General features: G+C 36.5%; 2 long non-coding RNA genes across 3 annotated transcripts in view; both read left to right on the top strand.

Annotated features, from left to right (window-relative positions):
* The window catches only part of LOC143694163 (uncharacterized), a 90,943-nt gene extending 86,354 nt beyond the window's left edge, over positions 1–4,589 (top strand). For both annotated transcript variants that reach the window (XR_013182462.1, XR_013182461.1), the window contains one exon: positions 247–4,589. This is a non-coding gene — a long non-coding RNA (uncharacterized LOC143694163). The remainder of the gene's footprint in view (positions 1–246) is intronic.
* A 2,463-nt stretch (positions 4,590–7,052) lies between these two features.
* On the top strand, positions 7,053–18,530 carry LOC143694058 (uncharacterized). The gene is made up of 3 exons (XR_013182232.1): positions 7,053–7,176; positions 13,460–13,614; positions 16,737–18,530. It is a non-coding gene; the product is annotated as an uncharacterized LOC143694058 (long non-coding RNA).
* Positions 18,531–20,729: the final 2,199 nt, after the last annotated feature.

The following is a 20,729-nucleotide window of genomic DNA, read 5'->3' on the forward strand; positions in this document are numbered from 1 at the left end:
AAACAAACTTCAATCACTTTAAAGTTCATCAGCCATTCTATTTTTTTTTAATTTTTAAATCAATACCTCAATTTCTTTTGTTTTGAATCTGCTAGCAAACGTTTTTGTTTAAAACATTTTGAAATATTCCCTAGTTTCGCTTCATGCTTGTCTTGGTTTCTTGCAAAAATTATAATGACACCATAAATATTCAAAGACTCTATACACCATTGCATGGCTTGTTAATTAAACCTTGATATTTCTCAGGTGCTGACGAAACTTCAAACATCAATCTTCTGCAACACTGTGGTTTTGCATGATTTTCAAATAGCACACTCATTTTATATTTAGACTCAAGCCCAACTAAAGAATTCACAAAGAATGTGAAGAGTCTTCACTTGGATGCTGCAGACGATGGAAAACCTAATGCCCTGTAATGAAAAAACCTAGTACACAGTTGGAGAAACAGGGAAATTACTGCCATGATACCAGTCCCTTCTAGAAAACTGTGCAAGACTGTACACAATCCACCACTTTTTTTTTATTATTTTAAAGAGAATTTTAGTCTGTAATTGTCAGAATAATGGCATTGTGTAGTCAAAAGTGCAGTCAAGTCCCTGCTCTTCCATATGTTCTGGTTTTGAACTCCTCAGGGTCAAGAAATTCCTCCCAGCAAACCATCTTTTCTACAACTGCAAACAAATAGCTCTGCTTTACCAAACAATTCAGCAGGCAGATGAAGACATTACATTAATTAATACATTTAATTATGTATATGTATATGTATATGTATATGTATATGTATATGTATATGTATATATCTGTTCATACAGGTGAGATTATGAATCAGAGACTATGACTAAGAGGGGAGAGGATTTGCTTTAGGATTCAACACTCATTAACTTCCATCAAATCACTCTGACAACTGCAGGCTGTGTTCCAGGGTAGGGACTTGGTAGCTATCACAGAGAGTGTCTTGGTCCTGCTATTGAAGCCACATGCAAGCTACTAAAATAGCTCAAACTACGAAGTTCACTAGTAAGCACATACAAAAATTAAAGCACACAGGTTATAGCACATTTGCAATATTCCATCTTGTAATCATCAACGTATTTTCATGTCCAGACAAGGCCTGCAACCTCAGTAATACGAAAGGAGAATTTATTACTGACTCCATATGTATCTGTCAAAAGTTCTAAATAATATTTTTCTGTCCTCATGGAGGAAAGAGAAAAATACCCCTCAGTCTGCAATTCTGATCAGTTTATTCTCTGAATACTAGAAATGTCATTTTTTTCTCAAAGTTAATTTCACTTGTTAAAATGTATATATACACACAGGTACACTGTAGCCCTATTTTACATAGATCTATAGCTACAGCAAAAATTTATTATTTTGATTTTTCTAATCTGGCTTTCACCACCTTTTAATTTTAAGCAACTTCAGGACAACTGAGTATTTAATATTTAGGCTTACATCCAATGTTAGATAAGGAAGGATGATAAATCAAAAAAATGTGGACGATTGACAACATGGAAAAATTGTACGGAGCATACCAAACATATCTATAACGAAATATTTTCAGATTATCCCTTTGTTGCATGGGATCCATTAGGAAACTATTTCCAAAATGCCTCCATTCTTTTGTGGATAAATATCTGCAGCTCCTACAGCTGAGTTAAACAGAGTTAAATTTTCTTTAATACTGTTCATGCAAAATGCATCTCAAAGCACTTTATAAGGGTGCAATAGCAGACGGAATGAGAAATTAAAATGTAGTTTTACAATGAAGTGACTATGAAATGGTTCTGTGGGGTTTTGTGTTTATTGCATCTCACTGATCCCAGAGCAAATTTGCTTAGCTTAGTTTGTGGATAATATATTGATTTATTTATCAACTACTGTGCTTCAGAATCCACCTAGCCCTGCATTTCAAATCAAACTGAATTATTTCCTGATACTCATTCTCAAGATTAATAAAACATTTTACAAAGGGAAAAAAATTGTGTTCAAAATGTAGCCCCACAACTCAACAGCTGGTCTTTAACAGAGGTGGGAAGAAGTGTCTGCATTGTTTCACTGGTCTCGTTTTACTCAATGTCTATTTCCATCTTCATTTAGCCTCAGAAATTTTCAAAGAGAATTTCCACTTGCTGCAGATTATTCTATTAGGTCATAAATTTATTTTCTGCAGACAATGGATGTTAAATCTCTTCCTTTTTAACATTACTAAGATTTTTTTAAATAGGATGTACAAGCCCCTGGAACTTCAGTTTAGCAGAAACTGTTTTCATTGAGAAAGAGAAAATTGATTATTTCACTAAATCTTTAAGTCTAGTAGGTACTATGTAAGTAATACAAAGCAGGACCTAGTTTCAAAAGTCATACAAAATAATTGTTAAGGTAGGCAATGAAGGATAGAGCTAATATAAGGTACAGCTAGAAAGAACCCTGCTCTAAAAGCTGAAATAATGACAGGGTAGGCACCATCTTTCTGGCAGACAGCATGACAGGCGTGATTGCTCTACAGGTATCTGAGACACCTGAAGACACATATAAGTCAAATGTAGATTTTGGCATGACATGGACAACCTGAAAGAACCGTAGGTATGATAGTGAAAGAAACATAAAGAAGGTCCCAAAGATGTGGTCATTAACAGCAGATTCAGACATGACAGAAAGTTGTGTGATCAGTGACAGAACTGGGGCATGCAGGACTGTTTTGAAAGCAAGACCAGGGTGTCTGTGTTAGGTTAACTCTACAAAGTCCATCACATTCCCAGCTCTAACTGTTGGCTTTATCACTAACACACAGTGTGAAGTACTTGGTATTTTTATGCTCTTCAGAGGTCAGAAATGCAATCTCAGAAAATTGGAATTTCTTTCCAAGGATATTAAATAACAAATTGAGGCAGGATCTTTCTCTTTTTCTTTTTTTTTCTTCTCCTTTCCTTTTCTTTGAAAAAAGAGCCGAAGTCAGTCAAAGCCAAAATACCTTGAAATAAAGTTTTCAGGTGTGTTCTTGCTGTTTGTTTTGGGACTGTTTGCAGGTTTTTTTTCCTTTTATTTTTGTGTTGTCCATGCTGTGTATATCAACAATAATTAAGGTACTTATTTTGATTTTGTTAGTTAAAACTATAAATATATTTTCATTTACTGCTATAACAATAAATTTTAAAAGCATTGCTGTGAATTAAAAATTTCCATCCTCTAATCAGTCAGCAGAAATTTTACAGAATTCACTCCCACTCAACAATTCTGCATTAAAGATTTTAGATCAACAGCCCCTTAGTCTTCATCTAGAATATGTATCAAAGGCCATACATCTTATTGAGCAGATGGTGTACAGGAAACCATTAGAAGAGTTTCATTCTTCCTTCTATGAGAAAGTGTGGGCTGAGAAGGAATTTTTTTAAAGCCCAAAGACTTTTACTGTTATGAAAACTCTCTGAACAGAATCAGACCTGAAATGCAGAAGTGTGCAAGACTCCACTGAATCAACACTGACAAGAAGGATTGTTTGCAAGGCAATTTGCTATTCACAACCTGCCCTGCCAAAAAAAGAAAATTTGATATGAAAGAGGTACCATGTGCAAAATATTTTTTGGAAAGGGCAGTACTGGAATAAATAACATTCCATACCAATTCACATTATCAGCATATGACACTGTAATGCAAGGCTAGTGTATAATTTAGCTTTCTGTATTAGATGTCAGTCTTATAAAATTCCTTTTAATGTTCCACATGAGAATGCATGAGTTGTCACAGGAGAACAGACCAACACACCCCAAACAAATCTCACAGAGGGCAAAATGATGTATGAATACATTTGTGAAATTTGGCTCAAGATAGAGTTCTGATGCCTGTTGTGTTTTTTGCTTCTTTCTCTTTTTTTTTTCTGTTTCCTCAAAGTATTTCCATTCTCCTATGTGCTTCACTAGAACAGAATTTTCTTACAGAATGCAACTAGGAAGAATTATTTAATACCAAATCAAATGGTTTTATTTTCTACATAGTGACAAATTATATCTATTTGTTCTAATTACACTGTAGAATATTAAAGCGTTTCTTGTGTTGCTACAATGACTTTTGGGTTTTGGGATAGTTTTATTCTGTTTTTGGGTTTGATATTACTTGTTTTTATCTTTAGTTTTTGAGTAATGCACAATTATCATAGAAGTATACACACTTGTTTGTTTTACTACTATGCATCATTAATGCAGAAATAGTTCTAATTAAAGGTCACTGAATGTAAAATATGAATAAAACTTTATTCCAATCCATGATACTTGGATTATGCTGTAGAAGATTTTTTTTTTATGTGTTTGACAGCATTTGGGTATGATCAATAACAATCCATCCTGACTTTTTGAAGCATTCACATAGCTTGTTGTTGTGTCAGTTACCTCAGAAAGGCACTCGTGTTACTAGCATTGGAAGCCCGGGAGTCATACAGAGTTTTCCTAAATAAGGTCCACCATGGAATATTTTGAAGTAGCCAACATTGTTTTCCTTTTTTATTTTTGCCTGACTCTTGCTTTTGTAACTAGTGTCTTTAGGAAGCGGAATGTATCACCATGGCTCATCATCATATTATATTTTATAAATAAATAAATGAAGCAAATTACTAAGGAGAAATTTCAAACCATTTCACTGAAGACATCCATTAAGTATATGGCAGAAATAAAAAAAGTAAGTTGATATGGCTTTTAGAGGAAAAGGTGTAATCTTCACTTTCTAGAATAAAGAGTTTGAGAAGTGAAACTAGAAGATCTTACTCCATTGGATTTGGTCACATGAGTTTTTGTTTTCTCTTTCACTAAATTTGAGAATCTTCTAAACTTGATTGTATTGTTGCTCAGCTTCAGAAAACTTAAGATAGGGAAGATATTACAATAATCTTGACATTCTATATCCTTGAGGAAGATCTGATTTCACAGGTCTCCAGATGAGAAGGAATGCAATAATGAGTTCTTTAAGAGGCCAACTATCTATGAAGTGAGCAGCATGACTCCTGGTGAATTATCTAAATGCATTGGTGTTGGCCTTTGTTTTAGAGGGTAAGGCAGAAGGAAGAATGCTGGTACCAAATGGTGTCCAGAGATCTATTTAAAAATCAGTATAACTTCAATTATCACATGATTCTACAGTTAAGTTGTCTCAAAATGAGTGCACAAGCCCTTTGCAAGTTATTGACACATAATTAGCATTAGAAGCACAACTAGAGTTAAAAGATCTTTGTCTTGGGATAAATGAGTAGAAATTTCTGTATAGAAATGTTGTGTATAGCCTTTTGGCTGGATGGAGTCACCCATATCAGAAATAGCATTGTTTTTGAGCAAGATCAGAGAATATTAATTCCTATATTCTTCCTGCTAATCACAAGCGGGAGGGTGTGGATACTGATCCACATTACATTTACATGATAGTGGGTACAGATACTGGTTATGTTAGACCTCATGAAAAAACACCTGTAAATGAAGAAAGCTTTTGCAGCATTTCTTGAGCACTAGATCAGATTCCTATAATGACTCAACTCAGATGCCTGTAATGAATTAATTATCTGAGGAACTAAGTGTGGTTTCGTACTTTGGCTGTTACCTGGGGTTATTTTCAGCTTAAATGGAAATACAACTTAAATTGCAACTGGATGACCACTTTTCATTTTGTTACTCTTCTGCCCAGAATCTTATTGATGCTCATTATCAGAATATCATGCTAAATTGGGTTTTATGTTTTGCAGTACTGTGCTTATGATTTAAGTTTGATACATTCAAAAGCTAAATATGACAGATTGAGAGTTTGAAATTAAAAATGCATCTTTATGTAGTTGTTTTCCAATAATATTTTTTGGGGATGACAGTGCTCAGTTTGGCACCATTTTTGCCACTGAGGTTTTTTCCTTATACTCTGAGACAACATGGAAGACCATCAACTCTGTTCTTATCCATCTAATGACTAGAAAAAACTCTACACTGAAACTGAAATCCCATCCAAATATCATGAGAGAGCCAGAATATATTTTCACAAACGTGATATGTAGACATTTATATTTCTCTCCTAGATCATTCTTCAAATCTGTTTTCCACATCCATAGTTCCATTACTTAAGAGTAGATGTTATTAAATGATTAAAAGTGAAGAGAGCTGACCGTTACAGGAATGCACTGCAGTTTGTCATTTTAAAATCTTCCCCAGAGGAACATATACTTTATTTGACATTCATTCCTTCCATCTCCTTAGATTATCATGTACAGTCTAATAAAGAATACCTTATAGCTTTCTAAGCTGCTTTAAAAGCACGGTGTACAAAACAGTATTTTCTATCATGCAACCATAACACAACTGTGTACTCCTGCTTTCCTACTCTTATCTGCAAGATAACCAGGCCTCTTGCTGAGTTATGTTTAGCAGTTTCATTTTGTACCCTTAGTGGAAGAGAGGTACAAATGAAAATGCTGTCCAAAGATACCAGATAGAGGCACTGCAATGCCTCCAGATCAGGACTGAGGTATGGAAGAACTTCTAATGAGCTTCAGTCTGTTGCTCTGGTAATTGCTACCCCACTCTCTGTTTATAATGTGAGGGATGGCTCAGCTTTTGTCATCTGACCAACTATACCTTCCAACAAGAGAAAAGGAGACTGGAGGATGATTTTATCCCTCTCTACAACTACCTGAAAGGAGGTTTTAGCCAGGTGGGGGTTGGTGTCATCACCCAAATAACAAGTAACAGGAAAAGAGAAAACATCCTCAAGTTGAACAAGGTGAAATTTAAATTTGATATTAGGAAAAAAATTCTTCAGTGAAAGTGTTGTCAAGCGTTGGAACAGACTAATCAGAGAAATGATTGGGTCACCATTCTGGAGGTATTTAAAAGATGTGTAATGAGGACTTAAGGAAATGGTTTAGTGCTGAATTTGGCAGTGCTGGTTTAATGGTTAGAGTCAATGATCTCAAAGGTCTTTTCCAAACTAAATAATTCTATGATTTTAATCCCCTGACCATCATTTTCTTGTTTCACATGAGATATTTTTCCTATTTAATCATTCACAGGGTACCTATTTAGATATTAGGCAACAGAGATATTGTAGTATATTTTGATGCACTGGTTTATTTTACAGGTTTAAATCCTCTGAAATTCACAACGAAAAATTGTGAGAGCCATTTCTGTCTTACTCCTACTGAAAGACAAAACTGTAATTAACAACAAGATGAGGTACTTTATTACACTGTGATTCAATTTATAAGAGGAGAGGAGTCTTTTTTTTTTTTTTTTTTACATTCATAAGATCAGTTTAAAAATATAAAGATATGGGATCTTGGTCTCTGATTCAATATTGGTAATAAATGGGGAGAGGGGGAGAAAATGCTGCTGAGGAAATGGGATATGAATGGGAGTGAACAAAATACAGCATAACCAATAGGGAAAACAGCTCTGTAGAGAAGGACTTGGAGATCCTGGTGGAGCACAAGCTCTCTGTGAGCCAGCAGTGTCTCCTTGTAGCTAGGGAGGTCAAGGGAATCCTGAGATGCATTAGGAAGAGCCTTGCCAGCAGGTCAAGAGAGCTGATCCTGCCCCTCTACTCAGCCCTGGAGAGGCCACATTTGAAGAACTGCCCCAATTCTGGGCTCCTCAGTACAAGAGAGATGGAGCTTCTGGAGCAGGTCCAGTGCAGAGATGCTAAGATATTCAAGGGTCTGGAGAATCTCTCTTACAAGGAAAGGCTGAGGGAGCTAAGCCTGTTCAGTCTCAAGAACAGGTGACTGAGAGGGGACATCATTAATGTGTATAAATGTCTAAAGGTTGACTATCAAGAGAACGGAGCCAGGCTCTTCTTGATTGTGACAAACCATAGGACAAGAGGCCACGGGCATAAAATGATACACAGTAAGTTCTACCTGCACATGAGGAAATTTTTTTTTTGTGGTTTGAATGACTGAGCACTAGAACAGGTTGTCCAGAGAGGTTGTAGGGTGTTCCTCACTGGAGACATTCAAGAGCCATCTGGACACAATCCTGTGTCCTGTGCTTTAGGATGGCCCTGATTGAGTGGGGAGGTTGCACAATATGACGCACTGTGGTCCCTTCCAAACTGACCTAGTTTGTGATTCTGTGAAAGTTTTCCCTTTTAGGTAGAAAAAAAACCCCACAGAATTCAATAAATAATGTATCATAGGTCATAAAGACACTAAAATATTTTCATTCACCAAGGAACTTTAGTTGTAAACTGGGAGTAGATTTAAAAATATGTTAAGTGCATAGTAAAAAAATGCTATTTCTTGATGTAAAACTGAGGCTCTGGAGGGTAGTTTCAGCTTTCACAAATTTTTCCAGCTTTCCTTTTAGGAGCAAAATCATGGGGACGTTAAGGCATTTTTTCTCTCTTTATCAGTCTATTTAACTTTCCTAAAGAAAATTCATTATGTTTTTTTTAAATTTCTGTAATATTTGAAGTTCTTTGTGTGTCATATAAAAACAGCATAAACAGCTAATCTTATAAAATGTTTGAATTTTTTTGGCTCACACTAAGTCCTCCTACATCGCTAAGAGGTACAGCTGATTCTGTGCTTCTTCATAATCAGTAGTTGGAAACTGGAAATATATATCTCTATAGTAGTTGCTTAGGATGCAATTTTTGATAAAACAATGAGAAGAAAAAGAAACTGCTTCAAAAAAAGAATCCAGCTTCCAATTAAGAATTCCCCTGTCTGGGAGATCCTGAGCCAGTGAATACATCTGCAGATTTGAATGACTAGAATCCTTTCAAGACAAAGAGATCATAGTTGGAAGCCTGTCTCAATGACCCTGAGAGATGTGCCAGGAGAGATTTTTCTCCTAATCAAACAGAAATTTCATTGCACAAAAACTAAATCAAGATTAAATCCTTTGTTGTGCAGATTCAATGGGTAGCAGAAAGTTAAAATCTTTTCTTGGTGACAGCATAATTTATATGAACTCTGAAATAAGCCTTGGGAAGACAGAAATAACACTACTAGGAAAAAAGCCCAATGCAAACCCAAATATAATAAAAAACAAACCAAAGAATGCCCCAAACTACAAATAAACCAAAGCAAAAAAAAAAAAAAAAAAAAAAAAAAAAAAAGAATCTAACTGTTCCAACAAAGAAAGGTGTGAAATAGGAATATAGCATGTTTTGAAATTGTCACATAATAGATCTTGAACATCTACCCTTTTCATAACATAAATTCTGAGAAAATAGGTTCCTCAAGTTCAGAAGGTCTTTGCTATTTAATAGAAAAAAATAGAGAAGATATTTTGCAAGAATCAAGGATATGAGGAGCTGTTCTAAAATTTGAATGTGATTGGCCTTGATTCCATCAGGAAATTCTCCTAAGACAAAAAGCCTAATGACTCTATCAGTTTTGGGTTTACTATCATTGCAGATCCAGATACTCTTTTGCAGTAACAAATCAAAACTCAACAGGAGAGAAAGAAGAAATACAGAGGCTGGCTAAAGAGCATTAAGTAGTATAAGACCTAATTTCAACATCCCTAAAAAATAGTTTGGCACTAGGCATGGGGACAACTTCTGGCACTGATTTACAGAAACAATCTCTTGATGCCTCTCACTACCAAAACAGTGTCATATAAACTCAGCATAATGATTAGCATGGAAGCATCTTAAAAGTAGCTGGATTATGATCCATGCATCCCCCTACTGGATTACTAGTCTAGAATTTCATAAACACTTTTGTGAAAGACTTTATTCTAATTTCCAACCTAATTTTATTTATGGACATGGAGCACATAAAGTATATCCATAGGAAACAATTTAAAAATGTTCTGCCATAGTCAAGAAAAACGCGTATTTGCTTCAAGAACAGCAAAAAGTTGCTTAAAAACCAGATGAGGTTCACAAATCTGTTTCTTATTTATCTCTGTATGATTTCTTCGCAAAATTAATACAATTCTGCCTTGTGCAGTCAAGTGCAGAGATACAGAAAATGGACTTAGATAAAAGAGATGAATCTAGTTAGCACCTCAGTCAGTAGCACGGAATTTAATGTTATTTAATGTAAGTAGCATTCAAACTATAAGGTCTGAAGCTTACATGGACTTAATATATTTTAAAATATTTTTAATTGATTGGAACTTAGTAAATTATGCATCTTATTCTATTTTTATACAGATGGCCTTATTACTGACACAAATACTTATATCTATGCTCCAGTCTAAATTCTATATTACACTTTGTAGAAAAATAATGTCTTTTAATTTCATGTAAAGACATTGTAATTTCGATGAGATTAGAATATTTGCTTCTCCCTGCATTTAATTATTTTTTCTTCACATTATTTCTTCTCCATACTGTTTTGTTATTTTACAGCTATAAATTTGCCATATCAATGTTTTCTTTTTTCTCTTTTTTTTCTTTTTTTGTGTTTTTCTGCTGAATTGATAATTTCATATTGCATTTGATAGCTCCTTAGAAGAACTATGTTTTATGAATTATCCCTTTGGTAATCTCCTAGAGCCTTGATTAATATTTAAAGAACTTACTGAGAACAGCAAAGATATAATAGACTTTAAACTCTGTAATTATCCTATTTCACTGCTTGATATATGCTATGTGGCTATGAGTCTAGGTATTGAAGTACACAAATGGCTGAAACTGAAAGTTAGGGATTTACTTTTGCTGGTGAGTGCCTATGACATTGCAATATCTCCAAAATATTTTCAATGTCTGGAAAGTGTGTTTGAAATATGATGTCTCAATAGATAAAATTTCAGGCTATATGTTTCTGGGTGTTTTTATGCAGAAAGAGCAAGTATCACTTGGATAACTCTTAGTTTTGGAACTGTTTGGGTCATCTTCACTTAAGGACTGCTGCAAAGCACATCTGGAAGGAACAACATCTGCAGTTTGAGATCTAAAACATAATCCTTACACCTACCCCTGAGAGGATTCCCATGTGCCGCAATTAGTCACTCTTTGATTGCATTATTTACTTCCTGAAAGCACCTCCTTTTCAAGTTCCTAAGTCTGATAATTCCTTCTGAAATTCTTTCTTTTGTGACCTCATTATGTCTTTCTGAGAAAGGCACTCTGGAGACTTATGTTCAAACAATCTTTCATATTAAAAGAAGAGTTTTCAACAGCCATGTACAATGGCAGCTCTTGTTTTTCATGCTCTGTTGAGGCAATTATCTGTGGTCCTTTAGGGTTGCAAACAATTTAACAAATATTGTAAAGCTGAGGTATTTGTCCCCCAGAAATAGGATTAAACTACTGTCTCTCTTGTTTTCTTCTGCTTTACCTTGGTGATGTCCTTATTTTAAATATGTTTAAGTACTGTACCTTCTCAAGTGCTAATTGTGCAGTTCTCCAGAATAGTGTGGCCTTAGTCTATTTTTTTTAAATAGTAACAGCAAAAGAAAATAAATGGGCATAATCATGTATTGAATGATCCTTGCTGTTGCTGACTTAAATGAGAAAAGAGCTAAACAGACAGAAAAAGCAGAGAGGGAAAGAAAAGGAAGGGAAGAAAAGTTCTTTCTCACTAAAGAGCAGCATGAATTTTTGACCGTGAATCAGCAGACAGGAAATGCACAGGTAAAGTGTGATTTATATATAGTATTTTCTGAACTATTGTGTATCAAGTCTCAAGAATATTTCAACCTACACTTTGTACTGGAGAAGAGTTTGGCAAGGCACTGGGACAACCTAGGGGCAACCAGTAGCACTCTGGGAAGGCAGTTTATCACCTACTGGTAGATGCTTTGATCCATCAAATCCAAGAGTGTTCATCCACTGCTTCACTATCCATGCTCAGTAGGCATGGAAAAAAACTACAGCCTGGAGCAAGGACCACAGAGAAGATCTGATACCCTCAATCAACCCCTGCCAACATGCAGCAATTTCAGTGCACTTTCAGAGAGCACTTGATGTAATTCTGAGATTTTGCTTAAAATAAATCTAAACTTATATGTCTTTATAATTAGTTTAACACAAGTCTGTGTGATAACAAAATGCCACCAAAATATACATCCTGTCGATTGAATGTGGGAGAACATCAGGGTTTCACACAGAAATCAGAACTCATTCTAATAAAACTCAATGGGAAGCCAATTCTAATCACACGATTTAATTTTGGTCCTGAGATTAAAAACAGGGGGAAAACTCACAATTCATTAATTCCTACAGGAAATCAACTCTAGATTTAGGAAGACAAAAAAAAATGGGATAAAGAAAATATCTGAAATCAAATATAAATTGCACATTTGTATTATAAATATTGATTTTAAAAAATAAAGGTTACTTTCTACTTAATGTCAACAATCCTACAGCTCCAAATATATTTACCCTAACAGACTGAAAAATCAGATACTATTACACAAAAAACTTTATTCAGTACTTTTAAAATGACCTGTTGCTTTAATGGCTCAAGTTGACACAGAAGTTATGAAAGATATATATAGAAACTCAAATATTACTTGATACCTCACATGTTGAAAGGTTAAGATAAAAATATATTCACCTTGCTAAGTTTGGGATGGCAGAATTTTCTCTTGGTTTTTATTTGTTTCCTTATGACTTTCTTGTAGTGTGTGGTTCAAGTGAAACTTCAATCAGTGTTCAGAGATTTTAGTATGTCTGGGAGGTTAATCCTACCAAAATGCACTGACAAATATTTGGCAGCTCTATAGATTATGCATTTTTAGCTGTGTATAGACAAAATCACAAAATGAAATGTTATAGAGTTATTCAAGGATGAAACCTGCACAGTATGTAAGCAACAAAATCCTTTTCTCATGTTTGACAAAGATCAGAAAGCTGCTGGTACATTCTATCCCAGTTTTTATATACATAAATATAAAATTCCAAGTATTTTTCATGTTGTTAAAGACCTCTCACCAGAACATTTTTACTTGTTTGTCATGTGAAATGGGGAGATTTCTTTGACCCTTAGTGTGGGGAGATTTCCTCAACCTTTAGAGTTGGATTTGTCTGTCAGTGCCCCAGGAAAGATGTGACTTGTGCCCAACCAGTCTGTCAGTGTCCTGTTATGGGGACACTGTACTGAGCAATTCTGTGCTAAAGTCCTAATCATCTAAATCCTACATCATCATCATCTGAACAGGACTTGTGAATCAAGAAATAAATGGTATAAATAAACAAGATTATTCTTCTGTGAGAATACAACATACAAGATAAACTTCTTATTGAACAGTGGCCTGGTGATGTGGTCTTTGTTTCCATGACTGCTTCTGCTTTTCAATATTTAATATAAAATGTATTCATCTGTCAGGGATTAGCATCTCAAATGTTTCTTCCATTCTCTTCCAGTTGAAAGATTCCCTCTGGCAGCAATTCAAGCAGCAAATTGTAAAGGTGGCAAACCAGTATGAGAGGGACAGTGATCAGCTGTTCTACCTAGAACTCAGTCCAACAGTTTCTGCTGCTAGTACTGCTGAGAGCAGAAACACATCGACTTTCTTGTTCTCTCTTTCTACAGGTCCATCCCTGCTGGTCCTTCCATTGTCCTGTAGGCTCTGAAAGCCTTGGTTTAGATTGTGCTCTGAACTCCAGCAGTAGGAGATTTTTGTCCATGACCATCAAAGTTCTTGCATAAACTGCTGTCCAACAGGAAGCTAGGATTTCCAAAATAATGTAAGATGTCTTTGCCTGCTGATAGTTGTGCCTTTTTTTGCAATCGCAGCTCTGAGGCTTGTGCATGAATGAAGGGTTACTGACTGATCCAATGTATCACATAAATTCACCAGCATGATAACCTCACAAATCACAGCATTCCCAATGTAAATAGAAAATTTTTTTAAACAAGCCAAAAAACAAAAAACCAAAACCAGAAAATTAAGAAAACCCCAACGAACACACACCAAAACTCAAACCAAACAATGAAACCTAAACTCTAGGATTTTCCACACATCTCTAATGAAAGCTCAAAACACCCTCACCCAATCTTCTGTAGAGAGAAAAATGTTTTTCACATATTCAGGGAAGACATTCAGTGTAAATCACAGAATGATAGGATAACTCAGATTGGAGAGGACTTGAGTCAAAACTCCTCAAATCAGGGAAGAGTTGTGAGATCAAATCAGATTGCTCAGAGATTTATATAGTTGGGCAAACACCTAAAGTTGGAAACTTGGTAAAAAAAATCTTTCTTTGGACAACCTCCTTCAAGGCTTTATTATCCAAATTTATTATTTATTATTATAAATGTGAAAGCATTTATTCTTGTATCTGATTAGACACTCTTGTTTATGACAACTCTTATTTAAATTAATATCCATTGTCTCTTCCTCTCCTGCCTTCAACTGCTGTGATGAGCCTGGCTCTGTTTACTTGGTGACTTTCTCCCTAATATTCAGCTCCCTTAAAGCAGCATCTTTTCTCAGCCAAGAAGTCTCTCAGCCTCTCCTCATCAAATGTTATCCTATATCCACAAATATCCTATATCCTATATCCACAAATAAATGACAGTTTTAATTCTTCTATTGTAGTGTTTAGAGCATCCATTTTATATTCCAAAGTTCTCTTTAGGAGAATATGAAAGCTACATTAATGATAAAATTGAAAATTAGAAAGATGTATAAACATACATGTTCAGACACTGTGATTTGATCAAAAAAAAAGAAATTGAGTGATTGTCGAGAGTCGACTTAGTAGTCACGGAACTTTTCATGCTTCAATTCTGTGGCTTGTCCTTATTTCTAATTTAAGTTAATAAGTAATGAATTATATAAAGTTTTCCATGATGCTCTTCCAATTAAGTTATCCAATTAAGAATCATGATTTCATCTTTTCTCTTATTCATGGTCATAAGTACGTTCTAGTTCCTCTTGTGCAAAAATATTCAAAAGGTCTGTGGTTTGCATGAGCCCTTTTAACATTTTAAAGTTCCCTGTCTTCACCCTTACTTGCCAGTGAGTGTTGGCTTTGTCTGAAATAGGGCTAATTTTTTTACAGTAGCTAGTATGGCTCTGTGTTTTGGATTTGTGCTGGAAATTATGTTAGTAACACAGGGATGCTTCTCTTATTGCTGTGGAGTGCTTGCACAGAGTCAAGGCCTTTTCCACTCCTCACCCCACCGTGCCAGCACAGCAACCAGGGTTGCACAAGGAGTTGGGAGGGGACACAGCCAGGACAGCTGACCCCAACTGACTCAGGGGATATTCCAGAGCATGTGGCATCATGCTTGGCATATAAATCTGGGGCAAGAAGAAGAAAGAGGAAGAAATTCTTCCCCAGTGAGCATCAGGTGTGAAGGAGTCCTGGTTTCCTGGGCAGGGCTGAACACCTGTCTACCCATGGGAACTGGTGAATTAATTTCTTGTTTTGATTGGCTTCCACACCTGGCTTTTGTTTTACCTGTTAAACGGTCTTCATCTCCACCTTCAGTTTCCTCACTTTTGCTCTTTGCATTCTTTCCCCCTCCCTACCAGTCAGGAGTGATCATGCAGCTGCATGGTGCTTAGTTGCCATGGAGAATCCAACCACAACCGGGAGAAGGGAAAGTACTTAATACCACTAACTTAAAATTATTTTAAAAGCTACACTTTTGAGATTGCAAGATTCTGTAAGACATATCAGAGTAGGATGAGACTGCACCTAACATTTCACCCCTCATCTCATATCTCTGTATATTTTGTGTTGAGAAATGGATATAAACCCATTCATTTTAGGAATAAGTGCATCATTTATAAAAAAGCCTGGCTGCATCTACATTTAGTAACTGTGTTGTGAAATTCCTGATAGTTAAAGGAAGTTCTCACAGACAGCTGAGAATGAATCATAAGAGAAAGTCTGTAACATTCTCCTGCCTTTGAAGACTTTATATTCTCCACTGGAAATGCTTTTAGCCAACATAAACTGTCAATTTCTGATTTTAAACACAGCCATCCAGCTGAAAGTGCATTCAAAACATTGTTCAAAAAATACTCCTTTTTGCTTTGTACTTTCAGTTTTAAAGGTATAGGTATCAAAGGAGAAAGAGCCTACAAAAGAGCCCTGCAAAGTGTGTTACACAGTAAGAAGCCCATACCTGAAGGGAGTCAAGAAGAATCCTATAGGTGTTCTTGATCTACAGTTTTAGTGAAGGGAAGGGTCACACTCTGGAAACATTTATAGTTCTGACACCCTCTGGCTAGAATCATATGGTTGCTAGGGTTGTTGAACTGAGTAGACCAAGAAAACCAAGGCTGATTCAGCTCCAGCAGCAAGACTGGGCACATTTTCTCAGTATGCACACAGACAATTGCCTGTATTTTATACACACATTTTATGCATCCCCCTGGCAAGCCACACAGATCAGCACAGGCAGAAAACACATCACACATGCAAGTAGAAACAGCATCAGTAGCCTTATCCTATTTCCCTCACAGGCTGAGCAGGCTGAAGATGCATTAGTGAGAAACATGTCTATGTACATCTGTGTGGATATTGTGTCTATATCTGTGTGATATACATCTCCCCAGGAGCTGGCCTTACAGTCTGTGTGCTAATTAGAGCCTCATGTCCTCACTCTCCCAGCTGCTGGCCCCCAGGCTCTCAAAGCCCCAAGGCACACAGATACACACACGTGTGTAAGCCTGCACTGCAGAACACATCTGGCAGGACCTGTGGCCTCCTGGACTGGAGGGCCCATGCTGGAGCAGGTTTGCTCCTGAAGGTCAGCACCCTGTGAAAGGGACCCAAGCTGGAGCAGTTAATGAAGAGCAAGGTCTGTGGAAAGGACTTGTGTTGTAGAAGTTTCTGATGGTCTGCTACAGGATGAACCCCATGCTGGAGCAAGGGAAGAGTGTGAGAAGTCCTCCCCATGCAGAGGAAGGAGTAACAGAGATAATGTATTATGGACTGATTGCAGAACCCATTCCTCATCTTCTTGTTGCTGGGAAGGCAGTGCAGGTAAAGAAAACTGTGAGTGAAGTTGAGCACAAGAAAAAGGGAGGGATGAGGGAAGGTGTTTTAATATTTATTTTTTACTTGTCATTATTCTATTCTGATTTGATTGGTAATAAATTGCATTAAATTCCCCAAGTCTGTTTTGCTCATGACAGTTATCACCGAGTGATCTATCCCTGTGCTTATCTTGACCTGTGAGTCTGTTTCTGGTTGAGGAGGGGAATGATAGAGCAGCTTTGTCAAGCACCTGGCATGCAGTCAGAGTCAATCCACCATGCTCCCCCAAAGCATGCTGTAAAAATATTTGCACATTCCCAAAATATTCTTCCTCTGGATTCCATACTGTGTTCCATATACCTAGGCTGTCACCATGGTCAGTGTGAAAGGTGAAGAGAAGCTCCCACTGTCTTACGGTGGTGAGTGTAACCTAGTCCATGGGAAGGAAACTCTCCTGAGATGCACTTGGAAATGTGCATTCCCAGAAAGGTGCATTTCCATTCCCAGAAATGGAAATTTTCTCTGACTGGTTTGTCGAGTTACCCCCACCTGTCTTTGTGCCTCTGTATGCCTCTGTGCATGTAGATCAGAATCTTTTATCATAAAACTTGCCACTGCAGGGACCTCAACCAAAATTGAGATCCCCTAAAAGACATTTTTCAGCTTTCTCTCCTCCTAAAACACCTAAGCATCCATCTGATATTTCAATAAGGGCTTATGTCTTTTTTGTGTTCATAGACATGCTGAAACATCTGCCTATTGAAACTGTGGAATGAGTGGCTCTGTGGTTCTCAGCAACATTCCACCAGGTTCACAAGTAAGGCATTCTTCATCCATATTACTTTCACAGTAGACAAAAGAAAACTTACTGCTAGTTCATTTTTCCTTATTGGCTAAAATAGGAAATCTAATTGGTTAAAAAAGGAAATCTAATTAATTAATTTAGGAAATCTAAATTAATTTTCCCCATTTTGGTAGGATTTGAACTTAAAGACATCTTAAACTCAGAGACAAAGTACCCCCCAAAATAATTACACTGAAGAATAAAATGCATGCTAAATATACATAGTCAAGAAACAACCAACAGAAACATCATCCCTGTAAAATAACATAAGGGTTTGCTATCATAGAAAATGAAAAATTTCAAGCTACAAAATTTCTAGAAGAGAAATTCATGTACCCTTATCTATACTTTGTGTTCCCCAAATATGTCACTTCAATGATCTGAAAAATAGAGAAGCCTTTTTTTGCTCTTTGGATTGTCAAAACTCCAGTATTAACTTAAAAAAAAAAACAAACAAAAAAACCCAAACAAAAACAAAAACCCAAACAAACAAACAAATCCTAACTACAAAAGCATAGAACATGCAGACTCTACCAAGAATGAAATTGAATCTGGGTTATCCACTTGGTCAACTGGGGGTTTTTGAGAACTCTTAGCTGAGTAAAAATCATCCACTTTTTAGGCAGATACTAATTTCTTTATATTTTCCTGTAAGAACCTGTAGTTAACAGTTCTGTTCCCCTAAAAATTGCTTTAATATAGAGGTGAAAAATAATTAAATCATAAAGATTAAAAAAGAATGTATGACTTTGACTTCTTACTATAGACCTTGTAGGCATCTGAAAATGTCTTAAAACTGTTTAGAGACATAGTGGAAAGGGAAAGGGGGCATAATAAAAAAATATTAAAAATCCAACACCCTACTGTCTTGTCTTTGTTCTTTGAAGACAAATAACGAGACTAAACTTTTCTTTTGGATATGGAAAGAGAAATGGGAAAGAAAACTTATGTATCTATCAATAATGAAGTCACCAGATAGAAGGCTTTTGGGTATGTTTAACAGAGCACTGGAGGGAGAGGAAGAAGGAGAGGGAGAAAGAGAGGGAGAGGGAAAAAAAAGGAAGAGGGAAGAAGAGAAGGGGAAAGAAAACCAAAAAAGATAACAAAAAAAAATGAAAACACAGTGATTTCTGAATTAATAGAAGTGGAAGGGACTTGAGAAAAGAAAAGAATCAGGATATCAGTGTTCATCTTCTTCTCAGTACAAAACCATCTTAATGATACATCCTTCTTCTTCAAACATGACATATGCTCATCAATGACTGGAAAAATCAGGGGTTAACGTTTGCTGTTAGAATTATTTCAGTTCTAATATTAAACTCCCATAATATATCAAATAGAGATGCTATTTTGTATCAATACACTTTTTCTTCCATTTAGGCTTTTTTTGTATTGGCTGAGCTGGAGCTCATTTTCCCCAGCAGCCCTCACAGTGCTGTGCTTTCCCTGGTAGCTGCAGAGGAGCTGATAACCCTCTGATAACCCTGCAGGGCTTTGGCTGCTGCTGGGCAGGGCTGGCACAGCTCCAGCGCTGGCTCCCAACATCCCGGCCCCATCGGGGGCTGCGGTGGGAAAGGTCCTGGGAGGGGGCACAGCCAGGCCAGCTGGCCCAGACCAACCAAAGGGCCATTCCACACCTGTGACAGCTCAGCTGTAACAGCTGGGAGAGGAGCAGGAATGGAGGGGTGTTTGTTATCGGCAGTGTTTGCCTTCTGGAGTGAGTGCTCCATGTGCTGAAATCCTGCTGCTGGGGAAGTGGATGGACACCACTCACTGATGGGAAGTAGAGAATAAGCTTTTTTCTCTTCGTTTATCCCAGTGCAAACTTTTGCTTTTTTGCTTTTGTGAACTACCTTAACCTACAAGTTGTTTTCCACTTTATTTTCTCCACTCTGTCCAGTTGGTAGGCACTTTGCATCCAGGCAAGGTCAATCTACAGTGTAGTTCAGCTTGGAAAGACAAGTATTAGCACAAGTTTCCTTGTTTCAAGCTGCTGAATTACTAATAAAACATTATATCCATTTTGTCACAGCAATATGGCTAGAATTTCTCAGATTGTGTACCTTGAGTACACCAAGAACGCAAAATCTTAAAAATCCTAAAAGTACTTCAGTATATTTAGGCTTTCTTTTCTCCTTTTGCCTTCAGTCTCACAAAGCAGAATGACAAAAACCAAATACATGTGGCAAATACATTTTACTTAAATCTAGAAAACAAATCAGAAATCCCCTCTCCCATTCTGTTTTTAATTCTGTATTTTTGTGGTCTCCATATTTTCCATTGTGCAGAAAGCTTGTATGTGTTTCTGTATTCCACATAAATTCAGAATAATTTTTATCGAAATCTTTGAAATATTCATCAAAATGAGGCAGTCACAAATTTCTAGGTGAAGAGGGAGCATTGTTGAAATTACTTGGGATGCCTTGGAAACAGACTGTGGTATGAAAGAGAAAGGATTAAGAAAAAAATATTACTTCAAGTAACAGGAAGTGGTCTTTTTTTTTTTTTTTTTTTTTCTGAGCACAGACAGAGATGTCAGGAATGCTGATTATATTGTTGTGGAGCATTCATAGCACACAAGATATTTCCTCTGAACAAATTGACCAAACCTGAGATTTTTTGCCTTGTAGAAACCAACAGGGAATCAGAGGGCCTCAGGCATTTCATAAAACTATCTTCTTGTTATGGTGATTGATTGACTTAGCAGAAATTTGAACAGCTTGCAAATCTGCTACAGGGTAAACTCCCATTTAATGAAAGTTTTCCGGAGTTATTGGACCAAGATTTTCTGGCACAATTTTGCTGAAGATGCACCAACACCAATGAAGTAATATTCTGTCTCTGTGTTTGATTTCTAGTGAAAATACTAACTACAGGAAAATGAAGAGCATGAGAGAAATAAAGCATATGAAAATGAGCCTCATAGAACAGCAAAGAATTAGTGTAGCTTTCTTCCCAACTCAAAATCCACTGAGATTATTTATGCTACTGTTTTCTTTCTATCTACTTCAGCATATGA

Source organism: Agelaius phoeniceus, chromosome 5 (assembly GCF_051311805.1).
Source record: "Agelaius phoeniceus isolate bAgePho1 chromosome 5, bAgePho1.hap1, whole genome shotgun sequence".
Taxonomy (NCBI): Eukaryota; Metazoa; Chordata; class Aves; order Passeriformes; family Icteridae; genus Agelaius; species Agelaius phoeniceus.